Here is an 11,925-nt window from a genome sequence, read left to right on the forward strand (position 1 = left end):
TGCACTGATGAGAAACATGACGCACAGTGTGCCAACTGTGGAGTGTTGTAGAGTGCCCACATAGAGCTGTAGGAGGAGGGAGGCAAGGAAGCGCCTGAACCACCTGAAGGTACTTTGTTGAAGAAAAGGAGGAGTAAACGACCAGAACAGCCATCAGAGCTACATCCGGCCGTTCTGAGTATGAACTTCAGACCATTTTAAAACCTTGAAATCAAAATGGCATACAGACACCCCACGTACGCAAACGCACTACATACATGAACTTTCAGGACTGAGAACAGTAGAGAAGAGGATGGCTGTTCTGGGGTGCAGGTTTACCCTCTGAAACTCATGATTCGGAAGGAACAAACTGACCCGCCTAGATTTTAATCCAGCACTCCCCTCTGTGCTTAACTATTGGGCATATTTATCACTTTTTAAAACTATTTTAGAGTGCATATCTGATGCATTTTATTGTGATATTATCCACTCTTACTCCCTCTGATAGGCACCACAGTAGAAGCTGACATTTTAACAACCTAAATGGCAGTTTTACTTCATTCTAAGTAGATTTATTTTCTTCACACATTACATTTACATTTAAGTCATTTAGCAGACGCTCTTATCCAGAGCGACTTACAAATTGGTGCATTCACCTTTTGACATCCAGTGGAACAGCCACTTTACAACAGTGCATCTAAATCTTTTAAGGGGGGGGGGGGGGGGGGTCAGAAGGATTACTTTATCCTATCCTAGGTATTCCTTAGAGGTGGGGTTTCAGGTGTCTCCGGAAGGTGGTGATTGACTCCGCTGTCCTGGCGTCGTGAGGGAGTTTGTTCCACCATTGGGGGGCCAGAGCAGCGAACAGTTTTGACTGGGCTGAGCGGGAACTGTACTTCCTCAGTGGTAGGGAGGCGAGCAGGCCAGAGGTGGATGAACGCAGTGCCCTTGTTTGGGTGTAGGGCCTGATCAGAGCCTGGAGGTACTGAGGTGCCGTTCCCATCACAGCTCCGTAGGCAAGCACCATGGTCTTGTAGCGGATGCGAGCTTCAACTGGAAGCCAGTGGAGAGAGCGGAGGAGCGGGGTGACGTGAGAGAACTTGGGAAGGTTGAACACCAGACGGGCTGCGGCGTTCTGGATGAGTTGTAGGGGTTTAATGGCACAGGCAGGGAGCCCAGCCAACAGCGAGTTGCAGTAATCCAGACGGGAGATGACAAGTGCCTGGATTAGGACCTGCGCCGCTTCCTGTGTGAGGCAGGGTCGTACTCTGCGGATGTTGTAGAGCATGAACCTACAGGAACGGGCCACCGCCTTGATGTTAGTTGAGAACGACAGGGTGTTGTCCAGGATCACGCCAAGGTTCTTAGCGCTCTGGGAGGAGGACACAATGGAGTTGTCAACCGTGATGGCGAGATCATGGAACGGGCAGTCCTTCCCCGGGAGGAAGAGCAGCTCCGTCTTGCCGAGGTTCAGCTTGAGGTGGTGATCCGTCATCCACACTGATATGTCTGCCAGACATGCAGAGATGCGATTCGCCACCTGGTCATCAGAAGGGGGAAAGGAGAAGATTAATTGTGTGTCGTCTGCATAGCAATGATAGGAGAGACCATGTGAGGTTATGACAGAGCCAAGTGACTTGGTGTATAGCGAGAATAGGAGAGGGCCTAGGACAGAGCCCTGGGGGACACCAGTGGTGAGAGCACGTGGTGAGGAGACAGATTCTCGCCACGCCACCTGGTAGGAGCGACCTGTCAGGTAGGACGCAATCCAAGCGTGGGCCGCGCCGGAGATGCCCAACTCGGAGAGGGTGGAGAGGAGGATCTGATGGTTCACAGTGTCGAAGGCAGCCGATAGGTCTAGAAGGATGAGAGCAGAGGAGAGAGAGTTAGCTTTAGCAGTGCGGAGCGCCTCCGTGATACAGAGAAGAGCAGTCTCAGTTGAATGACTAGTCTTGAAACCTGACTGATTTGGATCAAGAAGGTCATTCTGAGAGAGATAGCAGGAGAGCTGGCCAAGGACGGCACGTTCAAGAGTTTTGGAGAGAAAAGAAAGAAGGGATACTGGTCTGTAGTTGTTGACATCGGAGGGATCGAGTGTAGGTTTTTTCAGAAGGGGTGCAACTCTCGCTCTCTTGAAGACGGAAGGGACGTAGCCAGCGGTCAGGGATGAGTTGATGAGCGAGGTGAGGTAAGGGAGAAGGTCTCCGGAAATGGTCTGGAGAAGAGAGGAGGGGATAGGGTCAAGCGGGCAGGTTGTTGGGCGGCCGGCCGTCACAAGACGCGAGATTTCATCTGGAGAGAGAGGGGAGAAAGAGGTCAGAGCACAGGGTAGGGCAGTGTGAGCAGAACCAGCGGTGTCGTTTGACTTAGCAAACGAGGATCGGATGTCGTCGACCTTCTTTTCAAGATGGTTGACGGAGTCATCTGCAGAGAGGGAGGAGGGGGGGGAGGAGGATTCAGGAGGGAGGAGAAGGTGGCAAAGAGCTTCCTAGGGTTAGAGGCAGATGCTTGGAATTTAGAGTGGTAGAAAGTGGCTTTAGCAGCAGAGACAGAAGAGGAAAATGTAGAGAGGAGGGAGTGAAAGGATGCCAGGTCCGCAGGGAGGCGAGTTTTCCTCCATTTCCGCTCGGCTGCCCGGAGCCCTGTTCTGTGAGCTCGCAATGAGTCGTCGAGCCACGGAGCGGGAGGGGAGGACCGAGCCGGCCTGGAGGATAGGGGACATAGAGAGTCAAAGGATGCAGAAAGGGAGGAGAGGAGGGTTGAGGAGGCAGAATCAGGAGATAGGTTGGAGAAGGTTTGGGCAGAGGGAAGAGATGATAGGATGGAAGAGGAGAGAGTAGCGGGGGAGAGAGAGCGAAGGTTGGGACGGCGCGATACCATCCGAGTAGGGGCAGTGTGGGAAGTGTTGGATGAGAGCGAGAGGGAAAAGGATACAAGGTAGTGGTCGGAGACTTGGAGGGGAGTTGCAATGTGGTTAGTGGAAGAACAGCATCTAGTAAAGATGAGGTCAAGCGTATTGCCTGCCTTGTGAGTAGGGGGGGAAGGTGAGAGGGTGAGGTCAAAAGAGGAGAGGAGTGGAAAGAAGGAGGCAGAGAGGAATGAGTCAAAGGTAGACGTGGGGAGGTTAAAGTCGCCCAGAACTGTGAGAGGTGAGCCGTCCTCAGGAAAGGAGCTTATCAAGGCATCAAGCTCATTGATGAACTCTCCGAGGGAACCTGGAGGGCGATAAATGATAAGGATGTTAGGCTTGAAAGGGCTGGTAATTGTGACAGCATGGAATTCAAAGGAGGCGATAGACAGATGGGTAAGGGGAGAAAGAGAGAATGACCACCACCCCGCTGACCAGCTGCTCTCGGGGTGTGCGAGAACACGTGGGCGGACGAAGAGAGAGCAGTAGGAGTAGCAGTGTTATCTGTGGTGATCCATGTTTCCGTCAGTGCCAAGAAGTCGAGGGACTGGAGGGAGGCATAGGCTGAGATGAACTCTGCCTTGTTGGCCGCAGATCGGCAGTTCCAGAGGCTACCGGAGACCTGGAACTCCACGTGGGTCGTGCGCGCTGGGACCACCAGATTAGGGTGGCCGCGGCCACGCGGTGTGAAGCGTTTGTATGGTCTGTGCAGAGAGGAGAGAACAGGGATAGACAGACACATAGTTGACAGGCTACAGAAGAGGCTACGCTAATGCAAAGGAGATTGGAATGACAAGTGGACTACACGTCTCGAATGTTCAGAAAGTTAAGCTTACGTAGCAAGAATCTTATTGACTGAAATTATTAAAATGATACAGTACTGCTGAAGTAGGCTAGCTGGCAGTGGCTGCGTTGGTGACTTTGTAGGCTAGCTGGCAGTGGCTGCGGTGTTGACACTACACTAATCAAGTCGTTCCGTTGAGTGTAATAGTTTCTACAGTGCTGCTACAGTGCTGCTATTCGGTGGCTAGCTGGCTAGCTGGCAGTGTTGATTACTTTACGTTGCGTTAAAAGAACGACAATAGCTGGCTAGCTAACCTAGAAAATCGCTCTAGACTACACAATTATCTTTGATACAAAGACGGCTATGTAGCTAGCTATGTAGCTAGCTACGATCAAACAAATCAAACCGTTGTACTGTAATGAAATGAAATGAAAATGTGATACTACCTGTGGAGCGAAGCGGAATGCGACCGGGTTGTTGAGTGCGGAAGTTCTATTCGGTAGACGTTGGCTAGCTGTTGGCTAGCTAGCAGTGTTTCCTACGTTAAGGACGACAAATAGCTGGCTAGCTAACCTCGGTAAATTAAGATAATCACTCTAAAACTACACACTCTGAACTACCCAATTATCTTGGATACGAAGACAGCAAACTATGTAGCTAGCTAACACTACACTAATCAAGTCGTTCCGTTGAGTGTAAATAGTTTCTACAGTGCTGCTATTCGGTAGACGGTGGACGTTTGCTAGCTGGCTAGCTGCTGGGCAGATAGCAGTGTAGACTACGTTAGGACGACGAAATACGATAATTACGCAATTATCTTTGATACAAAGACGGCTATGTAGCTAGCTAAGAAGAAATTGCTAAGATTAGACAGATCAAACCGTTGTACTATAATGAAATGTAATGAAATGTAATGAAAAGTTATACTACTATACGGTAGGCGGTGGACGTTTGCTAGCTGGCTAGCTGGCTAGCTGCTGGGCAGATAGCAGTGTGGACTACGTTAGGACGACGAAATACGATAATTACGCAATTATCTTTGATACAAAGACGGCTATGTAGCTAGCTAAGAAGAAATTGCTAAGATTAGACAAATCAAACCGTTGTACTATAATGAAATGTAATGAAATGTAATGAAAAGTTATACTACCTGCGGAGCGAAGTGCGAATGCGACCGCTCACACCAAACCAGATAGCACCAAAAATGATAACTTAAGCAATAAACTGCGACCATTCATCACACTTTCACTAACCACTGCTCCCCTCCCAGTATCCAAAAGAACAAAGTTTCCATCACCTACTTTCTATTTTTAATCAAGTTATATACCTCTTTCCTCAAACCAAGTCCCCTCACAAACCTGGTTTAGGGTATCCTATCCCCCACCCTTCCCTTTAAACCTAAACCAGGTTCTTATCCTCTACCCAATCCCTCCACTATTTTTATTTTATGTAAAAAAAAAAATAATATATATTTTTCTTCTTTTACATTTCAAATCCATTAAAGTTTGTTTTAATCAAATCAATTTGAGGAAGAAACAAGAACTCCACCACCCCCTCCTCCTTGTACCTTGCTAAACCAGACCTTCACTAGACCGATACATGGAGAAGAGGGCATGAAGCCCTGAGATGTGCCTACCAGTCGCAACGTTTGTCGTCGTCCCATCTTCATCTTTTGAAACAAAGCTGTCACAGAGAGAACAAGAGAGCGAGACCTAAAGAGCAGCCCTTCAAGGGTATTTCCACTTCTCTGTGGCTGATGGCGTCTCCTACTGCCGAGCCCCAAAGATGACTGCTGTCTCGTCCCGGAAACAAAGAGGACCTGGCTGGCTTCCTCCAACACTTCACAGGTGGACACCCACATGGAGGATTGTGACAGACCACAGATCTGATCACAGTGGGAACACCCAATCCACAACTTCACCTTCACAAGTATACTACCTTTCAAAAGTTTGGGGTCACTTAGAAATGTCCTTGTTTTCCATGAAAACATACATGAAATTAGTTGCAAAATTAATAGGAAATATAGTCAAGACGTTAATGATTTTTATTTCAAATGTATCAAACTTTGCTTTTGTCAAATAATCCTCAATTTGCAGCAATTACAGCCTTGTAGACCTTTGGCATTCTAGTTATCAATTTGTTGAGGTAATCTGAAGAGATTTCACCCCATGCTTCCTGAAGCACCTCCCACAAATTGGATTGGCTTGATGGGCACTTACGTATCATACGGTCAAACTGCTCCCGCAACAGCTCAATAGGGATCCGGTGACTGTGCTGGCCACTCCATTATAGACCATTAATACCAGCTGACTGCTTCTTCCCTAAATAGTTATTTTATAGTTTGGATATAATATAAATAATAGCAGTACAATCTTATACATATTTGAAAGACCTAGCAAGGCTATAAGCACGAATCATTGGATTCGTAAAAAAGAAGAGAAAACATCCTAAATATATCGCAAGACCAGTCCTTTACCATACATTGCCATAAATGCAACCGTATTTTAAGTACACATAGTCCACGGTTCCATAATGCATGAATAAAAAAAAATATTTGACAAAAAGTATCCATATTTGTACTGTGTAATGCGGTGCAAATATGTATCCGGGACGACTTCAACAGGAGGTAGATGACTCACCCCTCTACTCTGCCACCAAAACGGTGAGCTCTTTGAAAATTAATTGTTTCCACCTGTTTGTCTGTCATTTTGAGATTACGTTTCATGAACACCTTAACTTTTTCCTCCATGGACTGATAGTTTTCATTTTCATCAACCTTTATTCCCATTTTAACAATATTGTTTCTCATACTTCTGCAATTTAGATCAAGTAATTCGGCTTTCATTGTTGTATTATCATACCGTAGCCTCTCTAGTGTCTTTAAGGAACTTCACGGTAGTTTTCAATATCTTATTTTCCACTCTTATTTATTCCATAATTTTATTACTGTAATCCATTTCTGTTTTTAAGGCCTCAACCTCCCCCAGTAGCCCAGGCAATATATCCATTTTTTTTAACTGCTCGCTCATGCTTGTAAGCAATGCTCTATCTTCTGGAGACGTACTTATAAAAACGTCCCCCTCCAATGTTAAGTTTGGAATTTTAGACGGCGGCTTTCCTCCCGTTTCGCTCGCAGAACTCGAGGAAAGGTCTTCTCTTGTTCGCTTCGATGTATCCGTTTCTTTTCAGAGCATATCAAAATGCTGATCAATAAATAGTTCCAGAATCTCCATATTATCCAGAATGTTTGTTTCGTAGTTATCACCTAATCTTCATTTTTTGTGATTAATTCATGGGACAAGTTGTGCTTACCATGCTGCCACCTGCCACGTCATCATCTCCGTTTCAGTCCAAGCTGGGTAGACTTTGGGGTGTAAAGCACTGCTCCAGTATCATTTCATTTTTTCTGCATCTCACGAATGTTCTTCTTTGTGATCCAAACACCTGAAATTTAGGTTTGTCGGTCCATAACACTTTTTACCCGATTTTCTTCTGTCTAGTGTCTGTGTTCTTTGGGACATCTTAATATTTTCTTTTTATTGGCCAGTCTGAGATATGGCTTTTTCTCTGCAACTCTGCCTAGAAGGCCAATATCCCAGAGTCACCTCTTCACTGTTGACATTGAGACTGGTGTTTTGCGGGTACTATTTAATGAAGCTGCCAGTTGAGGACTTGTGAGGCGTCTGTTTCTCAAACTAGACACTCTCTAATGAACTTGTCCTCTTACTCAGTTGTGCACCGGGGCCTCCCATTTCTCTCTCTATTTTGGTTAGAGCCAGTTTGTGCTGTCCTGTGAAGGGAGTAGTACACAACGTTGTACGAGATCTTCAGTTTCTTGGCAATTTCTCGCATTTTTCAGAACAAGAATAGACTGACGAGTTTCAGAAGAAAGTGCTTTGTTTCTGGCCATTTTGAGCCTGTAATCGAACCCACAAATGCTGATGCTCCAAATACTCAACAGTCTAAAGACGGCCAGTTTTATTGTTTCTTTAATCATAATAACAGTTTTCAGCTGTGCTAACGTAATTGCAAAAGGGTTTTCTAATGATCAATTAACCTTTTAAAATAATAAACTTGGATTAGCTAACACAACGTGCCATTGGAACATAGGAGTGATGGTTGCTGATAATGGGCCTCTGTACGCCTATGTAGATATTCCATAAAAAATCTGCCGTTTACAGCTACAATAGTCATTTACAACATTAACAATGTCTACACAGTATTTCTTATCAATTTGATCTTATTTTTTTAATGGCCAAAAAATTTGCTTTTCTTTCAAAAACAAGGACATTTCTATGTGACCCCAAACTTTTGAATGGTAGTGTAACTTTTTAAAAGTTCAAGCACTTATATCACTACTGTTTTACTCGACCACCGTTCACTGTGCATTAAATCATTCCCATTCATACCTAGCAGTCGTCAATCACCTTACTATATTTTTGCACACCCACTTTGAATTTATTCATTTTGGGAAATCCTCTCACTGCTCAAACGGTCATTCTATCTGACAAAATCGTTTCCAAAATCGTTAAACAGATTTCAGTATATTTTATAAATGGGTTTTACAGTCCACAAAACATCTTTAAAGACAGATATTTTCAGCCAAATTGTTTTTGAATGGAGCTGCTGTTTTTTCACTGAGCAAATTGGCAGCAGGCAACTCCACAGAGGAAGGCAGTATGGCAAACGCTTTTGAAGCCAAACCTGATTAACTTAAGGGAAAATATATTACAAAGAGCTATGGCAAAAATCAAAGCCCCCTGATATCCTCTACAAAACCAAAAATTCCTCCAATGCAAACCATTGAAAATAAGCAAAAAGTTTCTTAAAACCTCTTGACACTAGGGGGGGCGCCATTTCGACTTTGTAAAAATTCGTTCCCAAATTAAACTGCCTCGTACTCAATTCTTTCTCGTACAATATGCATATTATTATTACTATTGGATGGAAAACACTCTCTAGTTTCTAAAACCGTTTGAATTATTTCTCTGAGTGAAACAGAACTCATTCTGCAGCACATTTCCTGTCAGGGAGTGAGATTTCAGAAATCAAGGTCCCTGTTCTGAGGTCAGTTTATAAGTCCCCATGTAAGCCATCGGGCTACATGCACTGCATACGCCTTCCTCTAGATGTCAGTAAGCTGGGAGAATTTGAATGGAGTGGATTGCGCAATCTGGGGCCCTATATAAGACCGTGGAACGGAAGTACCGTTCTTTTCAACGGGGCGCCTGGCGCATCAGGGACATCACAATGGCCTCCTGCAAAGCTTTCGTTTTAGCAGTTCTTTATCTCCGGTCATGTTTTTATCCGTTATAGTTGTTAAAGACATCATAAGGTAGTTAATTTAAACCGACTTATAGCAGTTTATATCAGTTTATTGCGATTTTCCTGGATTTCTTTGTGATGCGCTTTCACGAGTTGGACACCTCTCCAGTGGGTGGCTATCGTTAGCTGCTATTTCCACATGAGAAGAGGACATCTTTCAACCAAAAGACGATTGTTCTGGAGAAAGGACACCTTGCCCAAGATTCTGATGGAAGCTCGGCAAATAGTAAGCAATCTTTATGTTGTTAATTCGTATTTACGTTGACAAATGTCAAATAATAATTCCGCCATGAATTTCGGTGCGGTCTCGCTTTAGCGCACGCTGTATGCTGAAGTAACCTTAATTTTAAAAATGTAACACAGCAATTGCATTAAGAACTAATTTGTCTTTCATTTGCTGTCCAACTTGTATTTTTTAGTCAAGTTTATGAATAGTTTTCGATTAGAATAGGTGCCTCTCCAAGATGGCGCCGGACAGATTGCTTGAAGTTTTGGCCACTAATCACATTGTATAACCACAATTTGTGCCGCTAAATATGCACATTTTCGAACAAACTCTATATGCATTGTGTAATATGATGTTATAGGACTGTCACCTGAAGAATTCTGAGAAGGTTAGTGAAAAAATTTATATATTTTGGTGGTTTATACTTTAACGCTATTTTTGGCTTGAATCAATGCTGTTGTGATGTTTGCTATTGTGGTAAGCTAATATAACGCTATATTGTGTTTTCGCTGTAACACTTAGAAAATCTGAAATATTGTCTGGATTCACAAGATCTGTGTATTTCATTTGCTGTACGCTGTGTATTTTTAAGAAATGTTTTATGATGAGTAATTAGGTAATACACGATGGTCTCTGTAGTTATTCTAGTCGCTTTGGTGAGAGTTGTGATGGTGGTTGCAATGGTAAACTATGATTTATACCTGAAATATGCACATTTCTCTAACAAAACATATGCTATACAATAAATATGTTATCAGACTGTCATCTGATGAAGTTGTTTCTTGGTTAGTGGCTATTTATATCTTTATTTGGTCGAATTTGTGATAGCTACTGATGGAGTAAAAAAATGGTGGAGTAAAAAAGTGGTGTCTTTTGCTAACGTGGTTAGCTAATAGATTTACATATTGTGTCTTCCCTGTAAAATATTTTACAAATCAGAAATGATGGCTGAATTCACAAGATGTGTATCTTTCATTTGGTGTCTTGGACTTGTGATTTCATGAACATTTTATTATATGGTATCCCTGTGGCTATAGGCTAGGCTATGCTAGTCAGCTTTTTTGATGGGGGGGATCCCGGATCCGGGTTTGTGAGGCGTTAGAGGTTAAACGGAAAGAAAAGGAACGAAACAGGGAGGGACCTACCTGAATTTGTCCAATAGAAACTCAAATTTTTCTCTGTTTGCTTCAGTTTGGTTCTTTACGGTTTCTGTAATGAATACACCCCTACTCAGCAATTACCACAAAACTAATTCCAAACCCCTCTGTGGAAAGCTTTATCCAAAGCACTATTCAATCAATAAGAAACCTACCCTCCCCAAGCAATACTGTCAGTGCAGAAACCATCTGCACTTACACAACCGGCCCATGAGGTTGACAAAAGATTACTGGTCACAATATTCAACCAAATCCAAACTCTGCACAATCAACTCAACCAACAACTTAAATCCACATCCCTATCAGAATTTGTGACTTGTTTCAGGAAACTAGGTGTATGTCGCACATCACTACTTCACAGGAGAGGCATTTGAATATTTATTTGGATTAAATTGTGTTTTTTGCAGAAATGCCTTCTGGAACATGTGAACTTTCATGTGCCTTAATAACAAACTTGTATTCCATCTGTAAATACAAATACAATTGTTAAATTACGAGTCTAGTTGGTTTAGCCACAGAAAAAGCCAGGAACTTTCACACTAGCCATGATTGGCTAAGATAATGGATGGGCTGGACATGCCGGGAGATGAGTTTGAATTGGTCTGCCATGTAGCATGCTTCTGTCTATAATGTGAGCTTTTCAGTGTGTTGATAGTCCTTTATACCGTGCTGTCCTTTCTGTTACAACAAGATCTGTTCTAAAAAAGCACTAAGTGTTACCCAAATGTGACCAACCGACCTCGATTCGGTCTTATGTAGCAAAATTTGAAATTGTGTTTTTTACATTTGATAAAAGTAGAGACCCAGAGCTAGAACATGGTATTATCATACACTACAGTTGAGGAACAATGGGAAAGTCAATCTGCTTGGAAAGTTGATACACTTGTAACCTCACTTTTGAGAAAATGCCCCTTGAATGTTTTGGAAACCAACTGAAGAGCTCGTTGTCTACAGCCATTCAACATCGTTCACACCATCTTAAGCCTTAGCCCCACCCATCTCTTTAAGGATTCACATGTGAGGCCATGTACTAAACAACCAAAGATTTCAAGACTAAAGGCTGGTTTATACTATGTCTATCGACATGTCTGTATACAGTTGTCACAGTGACATCATGAACATTTTATTGTCGTCTGACATCAAACTTGTTGGGGTCGTTATGAAAAAGTATAAACACAAAAACGACAAGATGCATGACATTGGCAGCCTGGTCGTCCAAAATAGCATAACTGGGGTATTTTAACACCAATAAACGCATCAGTTTAAAATGAATTTCGTATATGTCAATCCAGCAAACCAGGCAACTAAAAGCAACTTTCTAAACAATGTTTTTGTTTGTTTCTAGCTTGTTAGCTAGCTAGCTAATGTTAAGTTAGCCGGCTATCCAGTTCAAATAATGACCATATCATATAGCTGACAATGTCTTCACTTTAGCATTTGTTTTCGTTATTACAGGAAAATAAACTCACAACAAGCTAATTACAGAAAATAGCTTAAGGTTGTGAGTGTGACGAAATAAAAGCAGGGCATTCTACTGGAGAATTTT

This window comes from Salvelinus fontinalis, chromosome 20, assembly GCF_029448725.1.
Source record: "Salvelinus fontinalis isolate EN_2023a chromosome 20, ASM2944872v1, whole genome shotgun sequence".
In the NCBI taxonomy this organism is placed as follows: domain Eukaryota; kingdom Metazoa; phylum Chordata; class Actinopteri; order Salmoniformes; family Salmonidae; genus Salvelinus; species Salvelinus fontinalis.